General features: G+C 43.4%; 1 protein-coding gene across 1 annotated transcript in view; it reads left to right on the forward strand.

Moving 5' to 3' along the window:
- The first annotated feature begins 361 nt into the window (after window positions 1-361).
- The window catches only part of FGF13 (fibroblast growth factor 13), a 520908-nt gene continuing 501101 nt past the window's right edge, over window positions 362-20168 (forward strand). Inside the window, exon 1 of the mRNA XM_067722448.1 lies at window positions 362-646. The gene's annotated coding sequence lies outside the window, so the exon portion shown is untranslated. The remainder of the gene's footprint in view (window positions 647-20168) is intronic.

A 20168-nucleotide genomic window follows, 5' to 3' on the forward strand; every position in this document is an offset into this window, starting at 1 on the left:
ACTGCCAACTTCTCAGTTTTTCCCTCTGATGTCATCTACCTCTCAGGTTTCTGCCAGGTTGGAGGGGAATGCCCACTCCCCTGGGTGGTAACACTTTCCTCTCCAGAGGCTCCTCCTCTGGAGATGCCTGAGATGGTGAGGAACCAAAGCACCAGCAGTCGCCAGCTCTTAGCTCCACCTCCCTGGTTTGTTTCCTTCGCCTTGACAGAGCCTTGGTCCGGTAAGATGATCTGACCACAGCTGGTCTCCTACACTTAGAACAAGTTGGAGGCAAGAGAACTTGGGGAAGGAATTTGGTTTCACTAAAAATAGCTGCAGTATAGACCCTGTGACTTACCACTCCTCAGAACAGTCTGATATGCACCGCACGGGGTCCACTGACCCCGGCCATCACTTTGGACTATTTGCTTGTCCTGCCTGGAGCCCTTGAAACCACGAGGGGCTTAGGGAGCTGGGGGCGCTTTGGCTCAGATGCAGACTCTTGCAAATCTCAGACGCGCATGGTGGTGATATGACCGAGAAGCTTCCTCCCCCCCGGAGCGCGTGACCGTCGGCACTAATAACAACAGGTCCCTTTAAGAGTTTGGTCCATGGTGGAATATCGCTTGTTCCTCACCACCGGGCCCACTGCATCTCCACTTCTAAGGTAGGTGAAACCAAACTCCTTGGGGGAAATGCTACTGGAACCGTGATCCTCTTGGGTAACCCCAGCCCAGGTTTCCTCAGCCGGGGTCAGGGAGGCAAATGTCAGGGCAGGACGTAGCTTAGGGATAAAAGTCTGAGTCCTTTCCTTGCACCCTCCTGCCCCAAAGCGAAGATATTAGCCAGCAGGAAAGCACCTCAGATGTTAAATTTAACCCTTTCTTAACATCTCTACTTAGAGTTGCCTTTTTTTTTAGGTGCCTTGTCCTTCCTCTCCTGTTACTAACGCTGAGAATTTGAACTTGGCTCAGGGCACTGGTTATCTGTGTTTGCCTTTTCTGCTGTACAGTGACAGAGTGACACAGAGCTGCCTAGAGCAGACATTCCTGTAGTTCAGGCAGGCCCTGTGACAGAGGGAGTCCACCCCAGGTGCACAAAAGACTTGCTTGGATTCCCTTTCCTCCCTGCAATACCCCTGTCGGGACTCATCTCTGATTTCTAGTCCGTTTATAGCAATGGGCCTTGGGGAAGGAGTTGGAATTGAAGGGGAGCTGGAAAGTTCTGGGGGAGAGGTTAGGAGCCCTCTGAGAGAAAAAGAAGCTGCCTTGGCTGTGGGAAGGTTAAACGCTAACAATTTCTTGCTTTTAAGGTTAACTTTTGAGCATTCGCTGTGCAAAGTACTATGCCAGCATTCCAGCTTGCCAAATCAAGGCGTTTTCATGAAAACGAAGAGACGCTTTAGTAACAGATATGCTTACTTTAAATGAAAACTACAATCTTAAAATATTACATGGCTGGAGGAAACAGATCTCTAGACTCAGAGTCATCTGTGTGCATTCTGTAGAAGAATGGGTCACTGACTGATACTTGAACATTATATCCCTACTTTTTTTCCTTTCACCCATCTTTGGGGTAGATGAGTGTCTAAATACCATAAACTTAAACTCTTAAACCTAGGGAATTCCCTGGCTGCCCAGTGGTTAGGACTCCGTGCTCTCACTGCCGAGGGCCCGGGGTCAGTCCCTGGTCGAGGAACTAGAATCCCACAAGCCACATAGGCCCAAACAACAAAACAAAAAAACTTAAACCTAGAGGAAAAATGTTGGAAGTCATCTTGTCTAATCCTCCTTATAGGAGCATGAGTTGGGTTGAGTGGCGACCTGGTCTGTACCTAGAGTGTTGCCTCAGCTTTCCCTGTGGCTCAAAATGGATACACATGGTGGTTATTTCCATTTTGAAGCCGTGGTTCTATTGACACCACATCCTACTAGTGCTTTCTCCTTTCCGATAACACTTTAAGGTTCATTCATGTTGTTGCAAAGCTAGATGAAGCTAGAATGCTTTGAATTATTTTCCCCATGTTGCATTTGTGCGGCCACGTGGCGCCATTAATACCAGGCGCTGGTCTTACCACCCAAACGTGTTGTCACATTTTATTGAAAGTTGTCAGGGGTTTTGCATTCAAACTGGGTATTCGTTTTATTGAAACACTCTAGAGAAGGCGATTTGCTGGATGTTGCCTCTAAATAGCACACTTGTCTAGTACTTTGAACAAATGACTCCGCTAAGAAAAACTCCATGAACAAACAACTTTTCAGGAATGCATTTTTCAGTAAAGCAATGCTTCCCATACTCCATTTCATGAACCAATGCCAGGCTGGCTGCCCAGGAATCACCTGGAAAGATTGTTTAAAAATACAGTTTCTGGGCCACATCCCTGGAACTTCAGATTCAAAGGTCTGGGAATGGAGCCCCAGAACCTGGACTTTTAGCAAGCCATCCTGATGCATGGGCAGATTTGGGAAGCATTGTGAAAGTCAAGGTCCTCCTGTTTTTGTTCGTTTGTTTCTTTGTCCCACATCTCTTAATGATTCTCTGTTGCCTTCAGGAAAAGTTCATACTTCGTTTGGCATTCCCCAGGCCCTCCATGTTCTAGCCCTAACCCACCTTCCAATCTCATTCCTCATCTTTCCATTTTGCTTCCATGCCTGGGCACTTTACTAATGCCTTTGACTGCTGTGTCCTTCCTTACCTTTCTGCACACCCAAGTCTGCCCCATTTCTCGTGGTCTATCACAGAAACAGTATGGGTCTAGAACCAAAAAGCAATAGAAAGAGAGAAGCACTTAACAGAATGGAGGAGTAAGGGTGTCCAAAAATACATTCCTCCATGAAAGCAGGGAAAACACTGGGAAATTTGTCAAAATAAGCTTTTTTATAACTTTTTCTGGAAATTAACCAAAGGCTTCAAAAATCCATGAAGCATTTTATTTAAGAAAAATAGCTGGACCTTGATAAGAATAGAGGACTTTGTAGTGTTTTAACTTTCCCTATGTACATCCTCCTCTCCCCAAATCAGTGGCAGCCTTGAAAACCAGTAGCCTAGCAGCTACTAGAAGGAGAACAACAGAGCATCAAACTATGTGAGGCAAAAACTAATAGAACTGCCAAGAGAAATAGATAAATCTACTATCATAGTTGAAAACTTCAACATCCCTCTTTCAGAAAAAGATAGATCCAACAGGCAGACAGTCAGTAAGAACAGAGTTGAACTGAACAATACCCATCAGTCAACTGGATATAAGTGACATCTATAGTCTACTTCATCTGACAACAGCAGAATACACCTTCTTCTCAAGCTACCATGGAACAGTCGCCAAGATAGACTGCAGTTTGGACCGTAACACACAACTTAACATCTAGACTTCAGAGTGCATAAGAAGGACTCCGAGGGCTTCTTTAAAAATACCAACTCCTGAGACTCACTTCTGGAGATTCTGATTCAGCAGGTCTGGAGTTCTCCTGTGCCTCAGAGGGTCTGATGCTGCCACGCTTTCAGAAACACTACATCTAGCTCAAATGTCATCTCTTTATGAAACCATTTCTCAAGGTGTTCGTGCTTCTCCACTCCCAAAGCATTTTGTTTATAGATCGTAATTTAATACTTCACTCTTTACCTTTTATTTGAATTATTCCTGTACATTATCATTTCTCTCACTCAACAAACATCCACTGAGTGCCTAATATAAAAGATATATCCTTCCTCAAGAACGCACGCTCCTTGGGAGGAGGGATCTCTGTCCATTTATCTGTGTAAACACCTTAGGCCTGAGTGTGCAGTGTCAGTGGAATCGTAAAGTTTAAATCACCTTGCGGTAGATGAAGCGAGGATAGAAGCTGTCCCAAGATAAAGCTTTATTTTCCCTAAGAAAGGTGAATGTGAGGCAGATCCTCTCTGTCTCTATGCCCAAAATCTGAGATTTATGCACCAGCAAGGGATCTGAGAAGCCTTCTGTGGTTGGGAAATCTCAGAGCACAATGATGACTGGATTCCAGGAAGTCTCTTGCCTTAGGTAGGATGGGAAAGCACCTGGCATTTCTAAATGCAGTAGTTCTGCCATAAGGGAGGGATGAACATAGTGCCAAGGGATGCAGAGGCGGGGCAGGAGACCTTGGGTGATGGAGATCTGCAGGGGCTTCACTTGGGGCAGACTTCCCTTCTGTGCCTCACCTGGTGTAGCAACTGCAGTTCCTCTAGAATCGTCCATTACTGAAATGCTGTGGCTCTTTAATTATTTGTAATTTACTTAAACACGTATATAATATATAATTATGTAAAAATGTACAACTCGCATTGCTAGCCTCATATGTGTCCTTCCATATTTCTGTTCTCATATAATTATATAAAACATGCATATGTACACATAGACACATGAATATATCTTTTTTGTTATAGATTATTTTACAAAAATTATGTCATGTTACTTAAACATTTCTGGATCTTATTCTTCTTACCATCTACTAGCTGTGTGACTTTAGGTTCTCTGGGCTTCAGTTTCCTCATTTGGAAAATGAGGATGATGATAGTACTTATCTCATGGGTTTATTATGAGGATTCATTGAGTTAAAATACATAAAGCACTTAAAATAGCGCTATATGTGAGTGTTTGCTATTAGCATCATTACTATTATTCTCATTCAACAAAACCTACAAGTCAACTGCAGTTGATTGGTTTCATTCTTTTTAATGGTTGCACAGAATTTTGTGATGGAGAACAATTTCTCTATCCATTTGACTTTTAGTGGACATTCACTTTGCTTCCATTTTTTTTTTTTTTTTTGGTCACTAAAAAGCAACATTGCAGGGCTTCCCTGGTGGCGCAATGGTTGAGAGTCCGCCTGCCGATGCAGGGGACACAGGTTTGTGCCCGGGTCCGGGAAGATCCCACATGCCGCGGAGCGGCTAGGCTCGTGAGCCATGGCCGCTGAGCCTGCGCGTCCGGAGCCTGTGCTCCGCAACGGGAGAGGCCACAACAGTGAGAGGCCCGCGTACTGCAAAAAAAAAAAAAAAGCAACATTGCAATAAACACCTTTGTATATATACCCTTACCTGCACTTTTTTTCTTACTCTGGGACAGATTCCCAGGAATGAAATAGCTAAGTTGTTGAAGAGTGTATACATGTTGTTTTAAATTTCATTAAATGTTGCCATATTGCTTTCTAAAAAGCATGTAACAAAGGCACAGTTCCACCAGTAATGTACAGGTGTACACCTTTTCCTGCAATCCCACCAACAGTTGATCTTTCTGCTCTTCTTAAGTTTTAACAGTCCTATGAAAAAGGTCGTCTCATTGTTATTTTAACTTGAGTTTCTCTGGCTATTCATGAGTCTGAGTGTCTTTTGAAAAACTTTTTGGCCATTTGGATTTGCTTCTTAGTGGCTCTTCATATCCTTTCCCTATTTTTTGAATGGGTTGTTTTTCCTTGTCAATTTCTAAGACCTCCTCCCATATTATTGCTATAAGCCCCACATCTACTCCCTGTGTGCAGCTCTGTTTCCAATTTCTTATTTTATTGATTTTAATTATTGGGCCTTGTGGCAAAATTTTGAAAAAATATATATAGTTAAATTTCTTTTATAACTTCTGGGTTCTAAAGATTGGTTAAGAGGGTTTTCCCACTCCTAGGTGGCGCGTGTATTTTACTAGATTTTCTTGTAGGACTTCTACTGCTTTTATATTAAAATATGTCTTTACCCGGAAACTACTGACTTGGGGCATAAAATAGAGGTCCAATTTTTTACTCTTCCGAATTAATAGCCAGTTACATCCTTATTGTTCACTAACAATCCATCTTTTTCCCACTAAAGTGAAATAATACTTTTGCCGTGTATTCACTGCTTGTATATGGGACTTAATTCTGCATTCTCTATTTCATTCCTCTGATCTAATTGCCTATTATTCCCATGCCACTACCATGTTTTGACTTGATTATGGTGACGTTAGGGTATATCTGATATCTGGTTAAGATATTTCTCTCTCATTATTCTTATTTTTCATGGCTATCCTAAGGTTTTTATTCTTCCATCTAAGTATTAAGATTATGTCTACAGATCTTCCTGATCTTATGATGAGGTTACATCTTCAAAAATCCATCATAAGTTGAAAATATCCTAAGTCAAAAATGCATTCAATACACTTAACCTACAGAGCAACATAGCCTAGCCTACCTTAAACGCGCTCAGAGCACCTACATTAGCCTGCAGTTGGGCATAATCCTCTAACACAAAGCATATTTCAAAATAAAGTGTGGAATATCTCATGTAACTTATTGAATACTGTCCTGAAAATGGAAAACAGAATGGTTGTCTGGGTACAGAATGATTGTAAGGGTATCGGGTGATCGCGTGGCTGACGGGGAGCTGCTATGGCTGCCACTGGCCAGCATCACGAGAGAGTATCTGACCGCATATCACTAGCCCAGAAAAAGATCAAAATTCAAAATTCGAAGTATGGTTTCGTTATATCTGTAGCTATATCTGTATCTATATCTATATATAAAGGCAAACACTTATTTAATATAAAGGTTCACAGATACACAACATATTCATATTATCAAAATTCATAAGCAAAATCACTATTTTTTTTCATGGAAAGACATTTTATTTTAAATAAGCAGTGTGTACATGTCAATCCCAAACTCCCAATCTATCCCTCCACCCCACCCCTCCCCTCTGGTAACTATAAGTTTGTTCTCTAAGTCTGTGAGTCTCTTTCTGTTATGTAAATAAGTTCATTTGTATAATTTTTTTAGATTCCGCCTATATGCGATATCATATGATATTTGTCTTTCTCTGTCTACCGAGTATATATTGGTTTTGCACCATTGTAAAATCGAAAACTCATAAGTCGAGGCATCATAAATGGGGGACCATCTGTAAAAATAAATTCCCTCTTTTTTCCTTGAAAAACTATGTTGGGAATTTAACTTGGGATTTTAAAAAGGGTACTGGTTTTGGGAGAATTGACATTTTATGATATAAAGTCTTATGATTCTTTAATTCATTCCCTTTTTCCAGATTTTATGTCCTTCAGTAAGCTATTGTAATTCTTCATACTGGCCTGACACTTTTTTTGTTATATAGGTTTTTTCATTATTATGAACATGATTTTTCCCACTTTCATTTCTTGGTGTTGATTGCTTGAATAGAGAAACACTATTTGTTTTGTATAGTAACCTTGTATGCTCTACCATACCAAATTCTCTCAATAAGTCTCACAGATTTTATTAGAGTGTTTTGTTTGAGTAGCTGTACAAATATACCACTAGCAGACGAAGAAATAGACGCCTTTTCTGATATTTGTTAGTTCTTTCTCTCTTTTTATTCTGCCTTTTTTATAAGCTAGAATCTCCAAGGCAATGTTGAATAATAATGGGGGTAAGAGGCATTCTTGCCTACTTCTGAATTTTATTCAAGTAGGTCAGTGTTTTGCCATTTGGGATAATATTTGGCATCCATTTTTGGTAAACAATCTGTATTATTTTAAGAAATTTCCTTCTAATCCTATTTAACTTAGAAATGTGTTAGGAGAGCAGCTGAATTTTATCAGTTGACTTTTAAGCCTTTCTTGATATCATTATTCATAGTTTTCCTCTTTAATTTGCTGATGTAATGAGTTATGTTGATAGATTTGCTGATACTGAACCTCCTTTGCATTTCCAAATATAATCCTATATGTCAGTAATTCCTGTGAAACAAACCAGCCAAAACTGCAGTGGCTTCAAAACCAACAATCATTTCTTCCTGCTCATGTTTTCTTCAGGTTAGTTGGGGTCTGGTTGGTCTAGTCTGGGCTCAGCTGAGTGGCTCTGCTTGTTGCTGTAAGTCTGTTGGTCCGATGGGGCTGCTTTGCTTCAGGTTGTGGTGGTGGGAGCAGCTTTGCCCCAGGTGACTCTTATCCTCCTTGTGGGGCAAGCAGGCAGAAGCACAAGAAGGGAGGCGGCAATGCACAAGGCCTCTTGAGGCCTAGCGCGGGGAGTGGTACCCGTCTACTTCATTTTATTCACCCAAAGGCATTTGGCTGATCCCAAAGTTAAGGGGCAGGGAAATGTATACCACGTTGATGGCAGGAACTCCAAAATCACATGTAAAAACTCTTAGACACAAGGAAGGGTGAAGAATTATGGTCCTATGTAGCTATAATTTTACTTTGTTGAAAGATTGTTGGATTGTATTTGCTAATGTTGTATTCAAAATTTCAGCATCTACATTTTTTAAAGTATTTATTTATTTTCCTTTCTTTCTTTTTTTTTTGGCTGCGTCAGGTCTTAGTTGCGGCGCGCAGGATCTTTGTTGAGGCATGCAGGATCTTTTTGTTACGGTGTGTGGTCTGCTTAGGTTTCTCTCTAGTTGTGGCGCGCAGGCTCCAGAGCACGTGGGCTCTGTAGTTTGTGGCATGCGAGCTCAATAACTGTAGCTCGCAGGCTTAGTTGCCTCGCAGCATGTGGGATCTTCCCCAACCAGGGATCGAACCCGCATCTCCTGCACTGGAAGGCAGATTCTCTACCACTGGACCACCAGGGAAGTCCCCAGCATCTACATTTTAAAAGTGAGTGTTTATGGATTTCTTTTTGGTTGCCTCCTTTGTAGATTTGAATATTAAATTTAGATTGGCTTCCTAAAAAAGAATTAAGGGGGTTCCCATTGACTTGCTCTGTAGATGACCCCAGCTTTCTCCACCGAAGAAACCAGTGGCCAACACACCCGCCATAAACCCCCTACAGATTTCACTAGGCTTTTGCCCCACAGCTATTTGCCTCTACTGACATTAGCCATCTGAGTCCCTCCCCACTCCCTTCACCCTGCTCCCACCCAAGCCCTGAATTTGCACAGGCAGCCAGCCCAGGCCTCTGTGGCTGCAAGAGTGCAAGGCGCAAACCTAGACCCCCCACAGCTGACCCACACCACTGTGTGTGCTCTCAGGGCTAGACCCTCCAGCTGTGCACCTGCACACTGCGGGCCTGACACCCATCACCAGCCTTCATTGGCATGTGTGCATCTGTGGCAACATCCTATAGCTGTGGAAGTGCACACTGATAGCCAGGGCCTCTGCAGTTGCTTGTGGGCCTGGATCTGGCCCTGTCTCCTGTCACTGGCACCACTAGGCTCACCTGCAGCTAGACCCAGCATCTGTGCACTTGTACACCTCCCGCCTTTCTCCCAACACTGGTCTCCACTACCGTGCATCAAAAACAATAAGATACTTAGTAATAAATTTAACCAAAAAATCTATATACCCAAAGCTAAAAGACATTGATGAAAGAAACTGAAAAAGACACAAATAGAAAGATATCCTATGTTCATGGATCAGAGGAGTTAATATTACTAAAACGTCCATACTACCCAAAGCCCTCTATAGATTCATTGCTATCCCTATCAAAATTCCAATGGCACTTTTCACAGAAATAGAAAAAACAGTCCTGAAATTCATGTAGAACCACAAAAGACCCTGAATAGGCAAAGCAATCTTGAGAAAGAAGAAAGATGGAGGCCTCACTCGTCCTGATTTCAAACTATATTACAAAGCTATAGTAATCAAAACGTTGAGGTATTGAGATAAAACCAGACACATAGATCAACGAAACAGAATCAAGAGTCCACTAGAGAGACAAGAATACTCAATGGAGAATGGATAGTCTCTTCAATAAATGCTGTTGGGAAAACTGGATGCCCATATACAAAAGAATGAAATTGGACTTCTATCCTACACCACTCACAAATATTAACTTGCAATGGATTAAGGACTTAATTGTAAGACCTGAAACTGTAGAATTCAAAAAAGCTCCTAGACCTTGGTCGTGACAATGATTGTTTGGATATGACACCGAAAACATAGGCAACAAAAGCAAAAATTAACAAGTGGAACCACATTAAACCAAGAAGCTTCTGCACAGAAAAAGAAGCAATCAAGAAAATGAAAAGGCAACCTACAGGATGGAAGAAAGTATTTCCAAACCATATATCTGGTAAGCGATTAATATACAAAATCTATAAAAAACTCACAACTCAATAGCAAAAACACCCAAACAATTCAGTTAAAAAATAGGCAAAGCACCTGAATGGACATTTTTTCAAAGAAGACATACAAATGGCCGACAGGTACATGAGAAGGTACTCAGTGTCACTAATCATCAGGGAAATGCAAATCAAAACCAAAATGAGATATCACTTCACATTTGTGTGAATGGCTATCATCAAAAAGACGAGAGATAACCAATGCTGGTGAGGATGTAGAGAAAAGGGAACTCTGGTGCACTGTTAACAGAAATGTAAATTGGTATAGCCACTGTAGAAAACAGTATGGAAGCTCCTCAAAAAATTAAAAATAGAACTACCATATGATCCAGCAATTTGACTTCTGGGTATATATCTGAAGGAGAAGAAATTACTGTCTTGAAGTGATATCTGCATCCCCATATTCATTGCAGCATTATTCATAATAGGCAAGACATGGAAACAACCCAGGTGTTCATTGATGGAGGAATGGATAAAGCAGATGTGGTATATATACATAATGGAATATTATTCGGCCATGAAAAAGAAGGATATCCTGCCATTTGTGACAACATGGAAGAACCTTGATGGCATTATGCTAAGTGAAATAAGTAAGGTAGAGAAAGACAAATACTATGTGATCTCACTTGTATATGGAATCTAAAAACATTGAACTCATAGAAACAGAAGAATGGTGGTTGCCAGGGGCTGAGGGTTGATGGAAATGGTTAGATGTTGGTCAAAGAGTACAAACTTTCAGTTATAAGATGAAGAAGTTCCAGGGATCTAATATATAGCATGTGGAGACTACAGTTAACAATAAGGTACTGAATATTTTAAAGTTTCTATGAGACTAGAGCTTTAATGTTCTTACTATAACAACAGCAACAACAATAAAATAGTAATTATGTGAGGTGAAAGCTGGGTTGACTAACCTTATTTGGGTAAACATTTCAGAATATATGTGTATCAAATCATAACATTGTACATCTTAAACTTACATATTGTTGGGGAGTTCCCTAGCAGTCCAGTGGTTAGGACTCTGTGCTTTCACTGCTGAGGGCCCGGGTTCAATCCCTGGTCAGAGAACTAAGATCCCACAAGCCAAACGGCCAAAAAAAAAAAAAAAAAAGAAAAACACCCAAAAAACAAAAAAACTTACACAATGTTATGTGTCAATTATATCTCAATAAAGCTGGGGACGAAAAATAATTAAAGAGCTTTCCTTCTATTTTATGGCCTGAAGTAGTTTAAATAATATTAAAATTACTTGTTTTTAAAAAAAGTTGAATTAAAACAGCTGAACCACTCTGTTATGATGACATTTTCAGTGGTAGATATTTATTCACTTTTTCAATCTCTTTTTTGATAATTGACCTATTCAACACTTCTTGTTGGGTTAATTTTGGTTTCTGAAAAATCATCCCTTTTGTCTAAATTTTCAAATTTGCTGCGGTAGAGTTTAATGTAGTGTCATTTTATAATTATTTAAATCTTTTATGTATACTTTTCCATTTCCAGTGTTGTCAATGTTTATTCTCCCTTTTTCCTTAATGAGACTTGCAAGAAGGTTATCTGTTTTATATGTCTTTTCAAAGAACAAGTTTTGACTATCTCATTAATTCCATCTTTTTTGTTGTTAAAGCCTTTTCCTAGTTCTTTTTAGTTTAATTTCTGGTTCTTTCCCACATATCTTAAGACGAATACTAAGTTCTTTTATCTTTGTTCATTAATACTGAAGACATTTAAGAATATAATTTTTTTTCTGAGAAAGGCAGTTTACTGTGCCAAGTAGGTTTTATTTTTATTTTTTTATTATTATTTATTTTATTTATTTTTGGCTGCATTGGGTCTTTGTTGCTGCGCGCGGGCTTTCTCTAGTTGTGGTGAGTGGGGGCTACTCTTCGGTGCGGTGCATGGGCTTCTCATCGCGGTGGCTTCTCTTGTTGCAGAGCATGGGCTCTATGCACGCGGGCTCAGTAGTTGTGGTGCACGGGCTCTAGAGCACAGGCTCTGTAGTTGTGGAGCACGGGCTTAGTTGCTCCGCGGCATGTGGGATCTTCCCGGACCAGGGATTGAACCCACGTCCCCTGCATCGGCAGATGGACTCTCAACCACTGTGCCACCAGGGAAGCCCCAAGTAGGTTTTAGAATAGTGTTCTTTTAAATTGCTTTCTAGATAGTTTGTAATCTCACTTTTGATCCAGTGGTGTTCTAGGGGTATATTTCTTAATTTCCAAACAGTTATTCTTTGCATCTTTTAAATTATTTAAATCTTATAGCTGTTATGCTCAGCAAATCTCTTTTCTATTATCTTTTAAAAATATTACTGCCTTTCCTCTGTCTCTTCCCTCTTCTTCTAGAAGACTTCTTATTCTTCAGGGTCTACAAGTCTCTTACATTTTCCTTCATGATTCCCTGTCTAGGTATTTTCGACTTTGTGCTCTGCGATTCTTCTTTTACTTTCTCTTCCAGGTCACAATTTTGGGTCTCAGCAGTGATCATCCTTTCCTTCAGTTCATCTACTGAACTGTATAGTTGGGGAATCACATTTTGTAGTTCCAGAAAGCCTCTTTTTAGGCTGCACTTGAATCTCTGTGTAAGTGCCTTTTTTTTTAAAATTAATTTTTATTGGAGGATAGTTGCTTTACAATGCTGTGTTAGTTTCTGCTGTGCAGCAAAGTGAGTCAGTTATACATATACATATATCCACTCTTTTTAAGATTTTCTTCCCATTTAGGTCACCACAGAGCATTGAGTAGAGCTCCCTGTGCTCTACAGTAGGTTCTCATTAGTTATTTATTTTATACATAGTAGTGTATATATGTCAATCCCAATCTCCCAACTCACCCTACCCCCTCTTCCCCCCTTGGTAACCGTAAGTTTGTTCTCTACATCTGTGACTCTATTTCCTATTTTGTTGTTATAGCTGTTGTGGTTGTTCAAGTTGGCATTTGTTATCCCCCAGTCAGTTTATTTCTTTAGACATACATTGCTTCATCAACCTTCCACTGGGTGCTGGATGCACAGAGATGGTTATAAAGGATTTTGTTGTTGGCCCATAGCAGTCAGCTCACGGTGGAAGGGGTCTCTGAGAGCTCCGCAGAGGCTAGGAGGCCCTCAAGTGGTGGGAAACTAAGTACCTGAAGGAAGCCGCCCTCTTCCTAGGTCTCCTCGCAGAGTGCCTCTCTGCTCCTTTACTTCATTCTTTCTTGGCCCGTAGGAGGCCTAGGAGACGGGCAATACAGATCTGATACTGTTTCCCGATCTCCTGGTCTCCTTGGGCCGGGCCTTTCTGGTGCTGCATCCCCACCTTTGCTCAGCTCTCAAGGGAGAAGGTGCGACAACACTTCTTTCTGCTGAGACTCCCACAATGCCTAGGGCTTCGCTCACATCCGAGTTTTCTCCACAGACCTCAGTAGCTTTTTGGCTGAGGAGAGGCAGGCAGCCTGGAGTTGAGGATGGAAACAACCCATGCTTGGGTCACCATCTTCCCAGAATCTTCTGTGGTTTCTAAAGAGAAAGAAGAAAGGCTTTTAGATGACTGGACCTTAGTTACATCACTTCCAGGGAGTCGCTCTTTAATAACACAGGGCTGGTGATGAGGCTCAGGGTGGAACCTATATCAGTTTGGGCGCAGTCGTGAAAATAGAACTACTGAAATATTGCAGGAAGAAGAGATCTGTCTATCTATCTAACCATATCTATGTATATATTTATAAAAAGTGGGAGTAGCTAGGAGAGTGAAGGTCCACAAGGTTTACGCCAGAGGCTCAAATGTCTCTAATTGTTACTGAGTCCAAGCTCGCTCTGCTCACCGCACGACAGGCCAATAAATCGGAGACGAGGTGTTGAGGCAAGGAAGACGACTTTATTCGGAAAGCCGGCAGACGGAGGAGATGGCAGACTAATGTCTCAAAATAACCATCTTATCAGGGTCTGGATGCCAGTTTCTTTTATAGATTCAGAGAGGGAAGTAAAGTAAGTAAAAAGGCAAAATAGAGAGGGAGAGGTGGTGAGGAAGTGAAGTAAAAAGGGCCATCAGTCTTGCAAAACATTTCCTGGAATGACCAGCCTCTGTGAGGGGGTGTGTTAATTTCAGCCATCCACAGGTGGGCAGGGTCAGATCCTCTCCCTGTGAGCTGAACAGAGGCACTTTAGTTGGACATTCAGGCAGAGGGGCAGGGTTCCCTGAGGCAGGCCGTTATGTGTGATTATAATAACAAGAGCAACGAAAAGCAAAGGTTAAAGTCAAAGAAACAGATCCAACATGGGAGTCCGATTTAGCTCTTCCCTGTTACATAATGACTCCAACTTGAAGCATTGGAGGGGGTGAGGAAGTCAGAACTCACTGGAATTCTGAGAAGTCACCAGGTCTCGCTGAAAAAGGTGACCCGGAAGGGGAAGCTCATAGAGAGATGTGTGACGTCACACCGTCTTGAATGTCGCAGCGTCCCGAGAACAGTGACTTCTGCTTCATTCCCACCTTCCAGGTCTGTTTCTCTCAGTGGCAAAGTCTAAGCTGGAATCACACAACGGAGGGCCTTCTGGGTAACCTGGTTCCTGGCCTTGGTCAGGAGTGGCAGTGGTACCTGAGCTGACCACAGACAGTCGAGCTCAGTACCCCAGCAGGAAGACCAAAGAGGCGCAGGGTAGGACTGTGGCTGTGGCGGAGTGGCCTCTGGAGAGACTTCTGCCTTTGGCCCCAGTGTGTAGCTCTCTTGAGCGCATGCTTTGACGTGGCTCTCAGAGACGTCCTCTCCACTAACACCAAAGCCACAGCATCACTCACTCACTGGTCATGGATTCTTCCAGAATCCTGTGGCCCAGTGCCAAGACTGGTAGGTGAGCCTTCTTGACTATGTCAGCATCTGGCAGTGCAAAATGCTTAGGTTTTTGCAACGGAAAGACCTACGTTCAAATCCCTCTACTGCTGTCCGCTACCCGGGCAGGTAAATCGCTCTTTCTCAGCCCTTTTCATTATTTGTAAATGAAGGGTGACAATATCTAACTTTTAGGACAGTTAGAAGTATGAAATGACAATTTCTATAAAGCACCATCTATTAATTGCCTCTCCAGTTCTGGGTCATTAGTCTTGCTGCCTTGACAATGCTTCTAGTGTTTGCCTATGGGGAAGAAAAATGATGCTGTTGCTTCATTCATTCCGTAGTAAGTGGGGACCCTCAGAGGGGCTCCTCTTTTGCTGGCTGAGTGGCAGGGAGGCAGATCTCCTATCACTGATCTGAGATACTCTCTCCAGAAGCAGACCACAGTAAATCCTGACCTTTCAGGCTGGGTGATATAGGGAAAAGGGAGGCTTTATGTAACAGAGTGAATAAATATGGAGAAAAAAGTAATAGGGAACAGTCATGCTAGACCCCGCTAGTGGGAGAGGGGATGAGAACATGGAAAGGAAAATACCACTGGAGGCTGCACTGGCAGAAGTGGAACAGAGGAGAATAAAGAATCGCAGGAGTGGGAAACCGAGTATGGCGAGTCCCTTAGAGAAGAACACAGCCGCAGACTGGCAGCTACAGCTCTACCAACAACAGTGTGATGGTTACCGTCACCCCAGCTATGTGCCGGGTGCAACTCCATTCTGTGCCCAGTAAAATCACACCAACTGGGTTACAGTTTCTAGGTAAGGAGAGTGCAGGTACAAGTGTCTCATCACATCATTAGAAACCCAGCTCGGAATTTCTTGACCATCTGCAAGTTATTCCTCTTTTCCTAAAATGTAACTGTTATAGACAGTAGCAGCTGGGTATCCGGGCTCTGTGGGCAGGTATAAATCCAAGCGCCAAACCCTGACGCTCCAAAGAGGGTTCCAAGCAACTTGGAGGCAAAAGGCACTAGCAACACAGTGATGGTCACTTAAATCACCAGAAGAAGAGGAAGTTTCTCAGAATCTCTCTTTACCAAAAGCCTGGGCCGTCAGACAGTGTTGGAGAGAAAGAGAGAGGAGTCACAGGCTGGGATCTCTGAAAGCAGATGGAGTTTGTGCTGGAAGATGCTCATTAGGGATCAACACCTGTAAAAGGAAGAGGGAGGAGGTGGGATGGGGCAGAGGGAGAAGTTGAACTGCGATGCAGGTGCATCAAGGCCTCGGCCCATCAGGTGGGGAGCTGTGGCGTGAGTGCCCTCTGCCAGAGAGCCTGCATTGAGCGCAGATGGCCAGGCCTCGTTCACTGGGATGTGGGCCGCCCCAGGAAGGACATGACTTCCGGTGAGGTCAGGGTTCTGCAGCTGAGGCAGACCCTGAAGGAGCTGACCTCTAGAGGCTGCCCCCTGACAGGCCCCTGACAGCTGGGTAGGAAGACCTTCCTGGAAGGGGAATCCCACTGGCACACCTCCCTGTCTACCATGTGGGGGGCGGGTATGGACAGAAAGCGAATGAAAGCCAAGTCAGCCCTGAGATCTCTGTTCTTGCTCTAATGCTTGGCTTTATTTATTTAAAAAATTTTTTTTGCCCGTGCCCTGTGGCATGTGGGATCTTAGTTCCCCGACCAGGGATTGAACCTGTGCCCCCTGCATTGGAAGTGTGGAGTCTTAACCACTGGGCCGCCAGGGAATTCCCTGCTTGGCTTTATTTTTAAATAAAGAGAAGTTTTAGAGCCACTAATTATTTTCTAACATTTACAAAATATGCAGTGTCGCAGAGTAGAAAGAGCAGGGTCTTTGGAAACGGGAGATCCTACCCGAGTCTCATTCCTGGGTGTGTCCGTTTACTACAATCTTGGGGAAGTTGTTTCACCTCTCTGAGCTTCTTTTCTCCTCTGGAAAATGGAGCTAATAATAGTCACTAATTCAGAGGGTTGCTGTGAGTATAAAATGGCATAATCTGGATAACGATTTAGTGCGGAGCAGGAAAGCCAGTAGATTAAATAAATGCTGTTACAAGGATGAGACTATGTCCTGCGCCTTTGATGTGCCAGGCACTGTGTAAACCGTGGAGTGGGCATGGGGGCAGTTCGTCTTAGGAGAGTTTAACCCAGTCCTTGTCACCTTGGAGTTTACAGTCTCATTGAGGATTCAAGATAAGGGCAAATGGGAGTGTGCTAACCAAGCCCGCTATAGCCAAGAATTTTGTAAGACATAATCTTTTTCCGCCTGACATGTTCTCTGTTAGCATTGCAGTGTATCCAGTAGCATGGAGGGAAGAGCAGCGTCTGAAAATCTCTGGCCCACCTTGGCCAGAGTCTTTTGGGTGTTATTTACTGGGAGAGACGATGGCTAGGTCCTCTGTTTCAGGTGTAAAGAACATCAGGAACATGCCGTTAGGAAAAGGCCACCTTTGATGACCCCTTCCTCTTGACACGGGAGATTCTGAAGGCTGTGGACTGATAGGGACTCTGGGTGGGGAGCTGATGCTGCCTAGTGATGTTCCTTGTTTGGGAGAATCCTTGAACAAGTTCTAGCTCATTGTTTCCTCCTTCACTAGAGAAGAAAGTGACAGAACATTTAAAGATGTTCACTCCTGACAGGCATGCCGACATTGCATTACAATGGTCTAAATGTTCAAGTTCAAGGGAGGCAGAAGAATCACTTACATGTTTGGTATAGATTGGAAAGATCTTAGTGTGAAGCTGTTTTCAGATAAATCGTGGACATCTCTCTGTTTTACAACTTTTCCCTACTCTCAGTTCTACTCACAGTTCTGTGGGTCAGGAATTTGGACAGGGCGCAGCAAAGTTGGCTCTTTTCTACTCCATGAATTCTGGAGCCTTGCAGCTGAATGGATGGGCGCTGGCTGGATGGCTTGACCGTGGTCATGTTCTGGACCCTCGTTCCTGCCGTGAGCTGGGTTTCTCGGCTCTTCACGTGGTCTCTCTGCATAGCCTGCCTGGGCTTCCTCGCAACATGGGTGTCAAGGTGTCTGCCTTCTTGTGTGGTGGTTGGCTTCCCCCAGAAAGAAAGTGGAGCTGCCAAGTCTCCTAAAGTTTGGCCGGGAACTGGCACAGCATCACTTCGGCCACATTATTTTGGTAAGAACAAGCCACAAGGCCAGCCTGGATTTAAGAGGACATTACCTCTAGAGAGTGGAGTGGCATATGCATACAGGATGAGGAGAAATTGTTGGTCACTATTCCAGTTACGATTTCTGCATAACTTATTACCCTAAAATGTAGCACCTAAAAGCATCCATTTAATTCTGCTCCTAATATTATGGGTCAGGAGTTAGAGAAGGGTGCCACTGAGTAGTTCTCCACTGAGGGGTCTTTCACAAGGTTGAGGTCAGATGTCACCTGGAGCTGCAGTCATTTGATGGTTTGGCTGTCGTCTGGGAGCTCAGCTAGCACTGTCAGCTGAAGAGCCTAGATGTCACGTCTCCACCATGGTGGTCTGAGGGTAAGCTGACATCATGCCGGCTGGCTTTCCGCAGAGCAAACGTCCTAAGAGGGCCAGGCAGAAGCTGCATGGCCTTTGCTAACCTATCCTAAAACGAATAGAGCATCACTTCCACCAGTGAAGCGGTTACAGGCCACCCAGAATCAAGGGGAGGAGTCAGTGCCCACCTCGCAATGGCCAGGCCACAGTCACCATCTTTGGACATTACTTTACCCAACTCTTTCTTTAAAAAAATTTTAGTGGAGTGTAGTTGATTTACAATGTTGTGTTAGTTTCAGGTGTACAATAAAGTGAATCAGTTATACACATACATATTTCCACTCTTTTTTTTAGATTCTTTTCCCATATGGGCCATTACAGAGTATTGAGTAGAGTTCCCTGTGCTACACAGTAGGGTCTTATTATATTTTACCCAACTCTTACGTCACAGAAATCCACCAACTCGCCTATGCTGCTGCTAGAAAGCAATGTTAAGTCATGACATAGATAAACACTGTAGAGTTTGCATCAGAAATGAGTCCTTTCAGAGCTCTAGCATTTGGATCTCAAAATTCAAAGTGCTGAGATGTGAGCTTAAAAATCAAAGGGACTTCCAACTCCCAGATCTTGGTCCCTTGGGCCTTGCTTTATCTCAGGTATCCTGGCTGGAAGTGTAGCTTTTGCCAGGCTGCCTCCTTCTGAACCAGCTTTCTGCTGTGAAGTGCTTTCACAAATGAAAACCACATTTGGTCCAGTGAGAAGCAGTCTTGTCACTGAAACGTCTAATTTGGTGGTTTCTGATGACAATGGCTCTACACTCAGACAGTTCAAACCTGACAGGAAGAAGCCCTAAGTGTATCTGTCCTCCACGACCCCACTCACCCTACCCTTACCCTCCCACGCAGACAATGGAACCGAGTGGCATCTTGCCCAGAAGCATTGCTCAGAGCTGCTGGAGGATGAGCAAACCTGGAATCCAGAGGCTGGTGTCTTGGGACATTTGGGGACTGGCATGAAACAGACACCAGGGAGATGATAGGGCCAAGAGGATGAGACTCTCAGTAGCTTTCCCACTTTCCTACCAAAGACTCAAGCTCAGCTCCTCCCTCCGGAAGACAACCAGGCCCTCTTTAGGGGCGTGGCCCTGCAGCCTTTTGTTTTGGAATATTGCCTTAATTCCAGGACTGAGTTACCTGACTATACAGGATAATCCCTGTGCCCCATGTTGTGTCAGATGAATGGAGTTCTCTCTCGTAGGAGGGACAGAGACAGGACAGAAGGGACCATTTTACCATAGTGACAAGGCAGGGAGGAGTAAAGGGATCAGATAGCACCAATTGCTAGAGCGAAAGTGAAGGAGCTTCCACCCCAGTGGGATGGGGCAGAAGGATCTGGGAGGGGCAGAGAAGTGCTACAGTCTAAGCCCGGGCTTCACTGAGATGCTTCCACACTGAGTCCATTTGGTGGTGGGGAAAAGACCACCCTCTGAATACCCTATCTCAGAGGTCAGATCTTCCTGTGGCCGATCATCCGAAATTACAAGGCGCTCAGGGGCTGAACACACTGGAGCGTGCCTTTTTTGAGCCAGTACCAACGACATTTTGTTCATATTCTCACAGGGCTTGGAGAAAGGGAAGGCCTCCATGCCTTTCATGAAAGAGGCTGCCCGTGACCCCCCTAGCAGGGTCTTCAGAAGCTTTGTTTAGAGGAGATTGCTTGTCCTGGTCCTTGAATATTCATGATTCTTGGTCTCTGGCATGAATGCCTTTATGACGTCATTGATTTGCCCCCATATGAACACACATCACTATATTGTTCTTGCATGAAATGTCTAGTTTCTTTAGCTTCTGATTATTTCTTTGGCA

Source organism: Pseudorca crassidens, chromosome X (assembly GCF_039906515.1).
Source record: "Pseudorca crassidens isolate mPseCra1 chromosome X, mPseCra1.hap1, whole genome shotgun sequence".
Lineage (NCBI taxonomy): Eukaryota > Metazoa > Chordata > Mammalia > Artiodactyla > Delphinidae > Pseudorca > Pseudorca crassidens.